The following is a 10,149-nucleotide window of genomic DNA, read 5'->3' on the forward strand; positions in this document are numbered from 1 at the left end:
CTGTGCTGACCCTGCAGAGTCTGCTTGGGATTCTCTGTCTCTCTCTGTCTGCCCCACCCCTGCTCATGCTCTCTCTCTCTCAAAATAAGTAAAATTTTAAAAATTATTTTAAAGAAAAGGAATCAGGAGAAGTGAGAGACAACAGACAGTTCCACAGAGATGCCTCGCATCAAGAATTCTCAGGGGTCAGGGGCGCCTGGGTGGCTCGGTCGGTTGAGCGTCCGACTTCGGCTCAGGTCACGATCTCACGGTCCATGAGTTCGAGCCCCGCGTCGGGCTCTGTGCTGACAGCTCAGAGCCTGGAGCCTGTTTCGGATTCTGTGTCTCCCTCTCTCTCTGCCCCTCCCCTGTTCATGCTCTGTCTCTCTCTGTCTCAAAAATAAATAAACGTTGGGGCGCCTGGGTGGCGCAGTCGGTTAAGCGTCCGACTTCAGCCAGGTCACGATCTCGCGGTCCGTGAGTTCGAGCCCCGCGTCAGGCTCTGGGCTGATGGCTCAGAGCCTGGAGCCTGTTTCCGATTCTGTGTCTCCCTCTCTCTCTGCCCCTCCCCCGCTCATGCTCTGTCTCTCTCTGTCCCCAAAATAAATAAACGCTGAAAAAAATAATAATAATAATAAATAAACGTTAAAAAAAAATTAAAAAAAAAGAATTCTCAGGGGTCAGGGGCGCCTGGGTGGCTCAGTCGGTTGAGCGTCTGACTTCAGCTCAGGTCATGATCTCATGGTCTGTGAGTTCGAGCCCCGTGTCGGGCTCTGTGCTGACAGCTCAGAGCCTGGAGCCTGCTTCCGATTCTGTGTCTCCCTCTTTCTCTGCCCCTCCCCTGATCATGCTCTGTCTCTGTCTGTCTCAAAAATAAACATTAAAAAAATTTTTTTTTAATAAAAAAAAAAGAATTCTCAGGGGTCAATGTAAAACTGTTGTGCTTACTCTGGTCATGGAAATAAAGATGATTACAAGTGAACAAGAAATGTGAACATTTTAAAAATGAAAACGAGTTGAAAACCAGGTAGAAGTGATAGGCCTGAAATAGATAATAACTAAATTTAAGAAACGAGTGGATGAGTTGAACAACACATTACATGTAGCCGAGGAGGGAATTGGTGAATTGGATAGAGTTTAAAACAGGGGCTCCTGGCTGGCTCAGTTGGTAGAGCATGTGACTCTTGATGCTGGGGTTGTGAGTTCAAGCCCCACCATGGGCATAGAGCTTAAATAAATAGAACATATAACGGATAGAAGTTAAAGTGTCCCTGGAATCCTCTGTTTTCCAGAGCTCTGACATGGTTTGTTCTGTCAATTCTGCTTGGGGTATGTGTGTGTGTGTGTGTGTGTGTGTGTTGATGTATATGGTTTATATTATACATGTTTAACATCGCAAAGTCTACCCTCAAGTGATAGATCCCACTTCGCATTTAATATAAGAACTTTTCCATAGTGTGTCCATTTCTCCCTGCTCAGCCTTTATGTTGTTACTGCGCATTTTACTTTTGCATATGTTATACACCCCAAGATGCGTTGTGTTTTTTTTTTTCTTTAAGCAGTCAGTTGCCTTCAAGAGATTTAAATAGGGGTGCCTGGCTGGCTCAGCCGGTAGAGCATGCGACTCTTAATCTCAGGGTTGTGAGTTCAAGTCCCACGTTGGGCATGGAGCCTACTTAAAATTGAAAACAAAAAAGAGATTTAAATAATAAAAAAAGGAGTTGAATATGTTTACCATGCCACACTTACCGTAGTTACCATTTCCAGTGCTTTTCATTCCTTTCTGACGGTCCTGATTTCCATCTGGTGTCACTTGTCACTTGTCACTTAACTTGCCTTCTGCCCGAAGGACATCCTTTAAATTTTCTTTTTGTTTTTTAATGCTTATTCGTTTATTTTAAGAGAGAGAGAGAGAGAGAGAGAGCAGGGGAGGAGCAGAAAGAGACAGGGGGAGAGAGAGAATCCCAAGCAGGTTCCACACTGTCAGCGCAGAGCCTGATGCAGGGCTTGATGTCACAAACCGTGACATCATGACCTGAGCCGAAATCAAGAGTGGGACGCTCACCTAACTGACTGAGCCACCCAGGCGGCCCTCACCTTATTTTTTGAAACAGGTTTTCATGGGTATAGAATTCTAGGTACAGTTTCTAGTTCTTTCAGTACTTTAAAGACCTTACTCCGCTGGCTGCCGTTACTCAGCTGCTGCCGTCCTTTTCCTTGTGCCTGTGTACCTAGCGTGTCCTTTTTGCCCCTGGCTGCTTTGAAGATTTTCTCTTTAGCCCTGGTTTGGAGCAGTTTGATTATGATGAGCCTTGGCATAGTTTCTTCATGTTTCTTGGGTTTCTTTGAGATCCTTGGATCTCTGGATTTCTAGTGCCTGTCAAATCTGGAAACATTTTGGCCAGTATTTCTTCAAATGTTTTTTTCTGAAGTTCCCTTCTCTCTTCTCTTTCACTGATGCAATTTGCATTAAAAAATTTTTTTAATGTTTGTTTATTTTTGAGAGAGAGAGACAGAGCATAAGTGGGGGAAGGGCAGAGAGGGAGGGAGACACAGAATCTGCAGGTATATTTTATGTATATATATATGTGTGTGTGTATATATATATATATATATATATATAATTATGTGATTATAATACATCGTAGTCTTTGTATTGAAAAAAGTTTCCTTGGGGCGCTTGGGTGGCTCAGTTGGTTAAGGGTCCAACTCTTGATTTCGGCTCAGGTCATGATCTCACGGTCATGAGTTCGAGCCCTGTGTTGGGCTTTGCACTGACATTGTGGAGCCTGCTTGGAATTCTGTCTCCCTCTCTCTGCCCCTTCCCAACTGGTACCTTCCCTCTTTCTCTCAAAACAAATAAATAAACATAAAGAAAAAAAAGTTTCTTTAACAACTGGACAAAAATGGATATAAACATGAATTTATATCTATATAGATCTATATCTATCATCTATCTATCTATCTATCTATGTTTATTTATTTTGAGAGAGAGAGAAAGAGCGTGAGCGAGAGAGGGAGACAGGGAGAGTGAGATTTCCAAGCAGACTCCCTGCTGTCTGTGCAGAGCCCGATTCGGGGCTCGATCTCACAAACCATGAGATCATGACCTGAGCTGAAACCAAGAGTCAGGTGCTTAATTGACTGAGCCACCCAGGTGCCCTGGAAACCAGGGTTTTAAGGGACCATCCTCCCCCCTCTCCCCCAAAGAAGATCCACGTCCTAATCTCTGAGCAGCTCTAGAATCCTGTTTCCTTCCATTCTAGATGCTAACAAAAGTTTGGTTTGGGTTTGCTCTAGCAGATACTAAGGGACTTCTCTCCTTCCCTCCCTCCCTCAGCCAGTAGGCTTTTCTGTGCCCGGTTGGAAGTGGGGAAGGGGTAGAGAGGATCTATCCGCCTTCCAAAAGGAGACCATGCTGAAAGCAGCAGGTTTTTGGATCCATTTGGAAACACTGCTGCCTTTTCCCAAGCTCCTGCCCTTGGCTTTCAGTCAACCCTTTCTTTTTGCAATGTATGAACAGGGCTGTGAGTTTCAGTGAAGTTAGCACGTGTTTCAAAATAAAATATGCTTTTGGATCTATCCTGGAAACAAAAAAAAAACCCTTTAATAATTATTAAAAACTGTACTGTTCTGTCATGAAAACAATAATGTAGATGGGAATTCAGAAATTCCAAATACATTCTCACTTGCCGTCGTGGTAACGCTATGGAATGTGGTGTTATTGTTGCCATATGAACAGATGCCCTTGCCCAAGGTCATGTAACAAGCAGTATCTTTTAGCCAGGTCTTCTCTTTGAAGCCCCAACTCTTTCTACTACTCTATTCCTTCTAACGTGCTAAAACGCAATTTTATTTGTTTAAAGAGAAAGAAAGCATTTTCAGTTCTCCTACTGATTTTGTTCGTGCGTAAGCTCAAAAAACAGGAAAATGTAGTCCTATAACATTTTTTTAGCATTTATTTATGTATTTTTGAGAGAGAGCACAAGCAGAGAAGGCGCAGAAAGGGAGGGAGACACAGAATCCAAAGCAGGCCCCAGGCTCCGAGCTGTCAGCACAGAGCCCGACGCAGGGCTTGAACTCATGAACTGTGAGATCATGACCTGAACTGAAGTCGGACACTTAACCGACTGAGCCACCCAGGCGCCCCTAGTTCATTATGATAGATCATCTCATTTCCTAGCTTTCCCTCTTTGCACCCTGCCATGGTGGGATTAATGCCATTTTAGTCTGTGACAGGCTCTTCATCACAGGATGGTTGAGGGAGGGATGTCTCTGGGATGGCTACGCGCTCAGCGGTTCTGGCATGAGGTTTGAAAACAAGCAGCTTAGGGGTGCCTGTGTGGCTCAGTAGGTTAAGCGTCCGTCTTCGGCTCAAGTCATGGTCTCACAGCTTGTAAGTTCGAGCCCCGCGTCGGGCTCTGTGCTGACAGCTCAGAGCCTGGAGCCTGCTTCGGATCCTGTGTCTCCCTCTCTCTCTGCCCCTCCCCCACTTGCATTCTGTCTCTGTCCCTCAAAAATGAATAAACGTTAAAAAAAATTAAAAAAAAAAAAGAAAAGAAACAGTTTAACAAAGCTGGCCTTCTCTAAGAGTTTGCCCGCCCCCCGCCCCCCCCCCCCCCCAAATTTCAGCAATTCGTGTAGCTCTTTGTTTTACCCAGGGTCAAAAAAGCGGAAGTGGTTATTTTCCAAGCAGAGAGAACATCACCTGCTTTGACTGCTACCGTGAAATTCCTCCATGGTTCCATCCCTATCTCCGCCATGTTCTCAGAACTCCCATAATGGAAGAGCACAGAGTTCTTTATCTTTGCAAGACACAGAAATACCGGAAGCTTCAGGTGGTGCTCTTGTGTTCAGTTGAATTTTAAAAATCTTTTTTTAGAAAAATTATTTGTTAAACATTAAAATATATATATATATACATATAAAAGGGGCACCTGGGTGGCTCGGTCGGTTGAGTGTCTGACTCTTGATATCAGCTCAGGTCATGATCTTGCGGTCTGTGAGTTTGAACCCCACACCGGGTGGGCTCTGTGCTGACAGCGGGGAGGCTGCTTGAGGTTGTCTCTCTCCTTCTCTCTCTGCACCTTCCCTGCTTGTGTTCTCTCTCTCTTTCTCAAAATAAATAAACATTAAAAACATCTATTAAAATTCATTTAAGTAATCTCTACACCCAACTTGGGGCTCGAACTCATGACCCTGAGATCAAGAGTCACATGCTCTTCAGACCCAGCCAGCCAGCCAGGGGCCCCTCAGCTGAGATAATCTTATTTACAAGAAAACAAGTTAAAGATAATAAGATTATTTTGTGGTTTTGGAAAATGAAGAGTTTATAATATAATCATAGCCGAAAGCTTACATCTTTTCTGATGTTAAAACTCAGCAGAGGGGCGCCTGGGTGGCTCAGTCGGTTAAGCGTCCGACTTCAGCTCAGGTCATGATCTCGCGGTCCGTGAGTTCGAGCCCCGCGTCGGGCTCTGGGCTGATGGCTCAGAGCCTGGAGCCTGCTTCCGATTCTGTGTCTCCCTCTCTCTCTGCCCCTCCCTGGTTCATGCTCTGTCTCTCTCTGTCCCAAAAATAAATAAACGTTAAAAAAAAAAAAAAACAAAAAACTCAGCAGAGGGGTGCCTGGGTGGCTCAGTCTGTGAAGCATCCGACTTCGGCTCAGGTCACGATCTCACGGTTCGTGGGTTCAAGCCCCATGTTGGGCTCTGTGCTGACACCTCGGAGCTTGGGACCTCCTTCAGATTCTGTGTCTCCCCCTCTCTGCCCTTCCCCTGCTCGTGCTCTGTCTTTCTCTCAAAAATAAACATTAAAAAAATAAAAAAAAAACTCAGAAAACTTACGGAAATTGTTTTGTTGGCAATAGGTCAGGGAACCACCCTATAGGGTTAGATACATCAAGCAGCTAACTTTTTTTTTTTTTTTTAATTTTTTTTTTTCCCAACGTTTATTTATTTTTGGGACAGAGAGAGACAGAGCATGAACAGGGGAGGGGCAGAGAGAGAGGGAGACAGAATTGGAAACAGGCTCCAGGCTCTGAGCCATCAGCCCAGAGCCTGACGCGGGGCTCGAACTCACGGACCGCGAGATCGTGACCTGGCTGAAGTCGGACGCTTAACCGACTGCGCCACCCAGGCGCCCCTCAAGCAGCTAACTTTTATTGGGTTTACTGAATTAGGTCGATGACAAGGAAATATATTAGGTGCCTGTAGTATTTGTTGACTACATCTGAAGCCCTAAATCTCTTAGCAAAAAGGTGTGAGCCAGTGGGAAAGTGAATGTTGATTCTACAGGGGTGTGTGTGCTCCTGAAATCTTTATTTAAAAAAATTTTTTTAAATATTTATTTATTTTTGAGACAGAGAGAGGGGCAGAGTGCAAGCGAGGAAGGGGCAGAGAGAGAGGGAGACACAGAATCCGAAGCAGGCTCCAGGCTCTGAGCTGTCAGCACAGAGTCTGACTCGGGGCTCGAACCCGCGAACCACGAGATCATGACCTGAGCTGAACTCGGACCCTTAACCAACTGAGCCACTCAGGTAACCCCTCCTGAAATCTTTATTTTTAAAGTCATTTAAAAAATTTTTTTTTTGTTTTTCCAGTTTTTAGAGATATAATTGACATTATATTCGTTTTCAGTGTCTGACAGGATAATATGGTATGCGTATACTGAAATGATCACCACAATAAATTTAGTAAACTCCCATCACATCACATACCAAGGTCTTTTGGGAGGAAGAACAGACATCTTTAATTTTAATTGGAATGCTGTGATGTTTCTTTGTTTCTTATTTTTCCCCATGTGTCCTCCTTCTTCCTTCACCCACATTTCTTCCAACAGTTTTCTAAAGTAGAATTTGTGGGAAACCTGTGTTTATTTTAAAGTTGGAATTTTATGAGCCAGTCCTTTATGTGATAGTATTCCCAAGAAATCAGGAGTTATGTCTCTATTTTGGAAATACTATTTTATTTTATTTTATTTTATTTTGAGAGAGTGAGTGAGTGTGTGTGTGTGCACGCACTCGTGCACAAGCAGGGAAAGAGGGAGAGACAATCTCAACCCTCACCCAGTGTGAAGTCCAACACGACACTTGATCCCGTGACCCTGGGATCATGACCTGAGCTGGAACCGAGAGTCGAACGCTCAACCGACTGAGCCACCCAGGAGCTCCTAGGAAGTACAATTTTTAAAACTGCAGTAGTCACTTATTAATTTCACTGAAAGTATACCATCAAAAAGTGATAGTTGCTGGGTGCCTGGGTGGTTCGGTGAGTGAAGCGTCCGACTTCAGCTCAGGTCATGATCTCACAGTTCGTGAGTTCAAGCCCCGCGTCAGGCTCTCTGCTGTCGGCACAGAGTCCGCTTCAGATCCTCTGTCTCTGTCTCTCTCTCGCTCTCTGCCCCTTCTCTCCTCTCTCTCTCTCAAAAATAAACATTTTTTAAAAAGTTGATATTTGCACTTTTAAAGCATTTTAGATGATACAATGTGAGATAAAGGAATAATTCACATTTCCAGAGCTCCGCAATGTCCTCAAAACAGCTTTAGGTATGATAGACCTCATTCAATAATGCCAAAGGGTGCCTCCTTTGTTAGCATTTTCCAAGGGTTTCTTACTCTAGGTCTGGTCAGAAGCCTGCTCCTAGCTCCCATCCCTGGCTTTGACCTCATTCTCTACATCTGTAAATGTAATAGGTTGGATGACGCTCTAGGAAGGATATAGTTTTGGTGGATGCATTCGCGAGCAACGATAAACAACAAAATCGGGAATAATATAGCTGACCGTCTCTATGGTAACCTCCATTAACTGTGCGTATGCATATTTGACTCATTGCGGTAATTCACATTTTAAAATAGAAATGATTTTTTTTTGCTCATAATCACGCATTTGTGATCATCATTTACTTGTGAGTGCAGTGATTATTTCTGCTCCGGAATCATAAAAGCTGTGGAGGAGGTGGGTAGAAGAGACACAGGGAGAGAGATGATTCATTTTAACCTTTTCTGAAACAAACAGGTAATTACTTCAGGGGGAAAAAAAAATGGCTTTATCTATTTCCTGCCACCATCCACCCCCTGAAACCTTTCCCAGTGATGTAATGTCTTTCTGCATTGACTTTGTCCTTCAGCTGTGGCGGTCAGGCTGGGGCTTCTTTTCAAGTGCTGCCTAGACTTGAGAACACTTTGCATTTAAGTTGTCTTATGCCTGGTGGGGACAATCCTCTGAGGTCCTCATTTGGTAAAGTCTCCCCGTGAGAATTTAAGAAGTGCTTCAGAGCAGGGGTGCCTGGGTGGCTCAGCCGGTTAAGCGTCCGACTCTTGGTTTTGGCTCAGGTCATGATCACCGCGGTTCATGGGTTCGAGCCCCGAGTCGGGCTCTGTACGGACAGTGTGGAGCCTGCTTGGGAGTCTCTGTCCCTCCCCCGCCCGTGCTCTATCTCTCTCCCTCTCAAAGTAAATAAATAAACATTAAAAAAAAAAATTAACGGAAGTGATTCCTCACCCTCGTTAAACCGGATGGCTGAACAAAGTGTAACATTGTGACCCTGAGGCTTGGGACTTGAATGTCCCACCACGGATTTCTTCCCATCAAGAAACCCTAGGCTTTTCCATTTTTAAACCTCCTGTATTTCCCAGCCAGTCTTCATCAGTCTCAAAAGTTAGCAGAGCTTTTTCTCACACAGGGTTATGGCTGCTAACGCATTCAAAAGCAATTACATTCAGAACTCTTGCTTATGGCTTGAAGCTTCCAGCAAATCTCTGCCTGCCTGCTTTTCCTGTCCCTCCTGAAATTCCGACCCCATCCATGCCCACGGTCAAAGCCGCTCCTGTGGGTATTTGAATTTGCTTCCTGTCTTTCTCATCCCCTGTCTGGTTTTCTGGCTGCTGTCAAAGCCAGCTTCTTGTTTACCGTGATTCTCTCTTTTAAAAAAAAATTTTTTTCACGTTTATTTTTGAGTGAGAGAGTGACAGAACACAAGTGGGGGAGGGGCAGAGAGAGAGGGAAACACAGAATCAGAAGCAGGCTCCAGGCTCTGAGCTGTCAGCACAGAGCCCGACATGGGGCTCGAACCCATGAACTGGGAGGCCATGACATGAGCCAACATCGGACGCTTAACCGACTGAGTCACCCAGGTGCCCCTTGTTTACGGTGATTCTGTTGGTGAGAATCCTAAGGGGCTTCAATTCTCAAGACATAGAACCCGATTTTCCTGCTTGTCTGGACATTTCTTTCCTTGTCTTTGTTATTCTACTTAGACCCAGACAAGTAACATTTTCTTCTGCATTGGTAAAACTGTCTAGTTTTCTTCCCAAAGATATTTCACCACGGTTGGTAATTTGAGCCGATAACATGTTGCATGTACCACGCATTCCTTTCTTTAGTCCTTGAAAATAATCATCAGCTTTTGTTCTGCTATATGGTTATTCCCAGCGACTTTTTTTTTTTTTTTTGGAAGCACGGTACCTTCAAGTTGCTACTTTTGTAAAGACCACAGTGATTAAAAAGCAAACAAACAAACAAAAAAAAAACCCTCTCATTTTATCGCCCCCAAAGTCCTAATGCTTCCAAGGAAGATTGTGGAATGGCCAGGGGACAGGGGACAGTCCGTGCCACAGAAAGTGTATCTTTGTTTCTTAGCCGAGTGATAAAACACGGGCCCCTGCAGCTCAATGGGTGAAGTTTAACTTATATTCAGATTTAGTGGCAAAGGGTTTGCATTCCAGTTCCTTGGAAAAGTAATAATCCGGGTGTGGTATGGAGGGTAGCGTTTCGCTAATCAGATTAGTGGACTGCCGGATCCCAACATTCTCCTGTTTACTAAATATAAGAGCTTTCTGTAGAATGCTGCGAGGCCAAAACAGCCTCTCTCTCTCTGAGTACTATTTTGCCTTCTAGATTGAGTGATTCAGCTGCTTGAGAGGTGGCCAGAGAAAGGAGGCAGAATTGGGTTACAGCCCTCATTTGCTAGGCTTTGAGCAAAGAGTGTATATTATTTATGGAATGGGTGTTAAAGTATAGTTGCAACATTCTTATAAATTTTAAGGTCGGCCTTTGAGAACATTTGGATTTCAGAGGATACATTACAATTACAGGATTGATCTCTTTTAAACTCTATAGAGGAAATAGCCACCCCCCCCCACCCAATTTTTGACACTACAAGGCAATATTT

General features: G+C 44.3%; 1 non-coding gene across 1 annotated transcript; it reads left to right on the forward strand.

Moving 5' to 3' along the window:
- The first annotated feature begins 1,572 nt into the window (after nucleotides 1–1,572).
- TRNAK-CUU lies at nucleotides 1,573–1,645 on the forward strand. The gene has a single exon. It is a non-coding gene; the product is annotated as a tRNA-Lys (tRNA).
- The last annotated feature ends 8,504 nt before the right edge of the window (nucleotides 1,646–10,149 follow it).

This window comes from Leopardus geoffroyi, chromosome X (genome assembly GCF_018350155.1).
Source record: "Leopardus geoffroyi isolate Oge1 chromosome X, O.geoffroyi_Oge1_pat1.0, whole genome shotgun sequence".
Lineage (NCBI taxonomy): Eukaryota > Metazoa > Chordata > Mammalia > Carnivora > Felidae > Leopardus > Leopardus geoffroyi.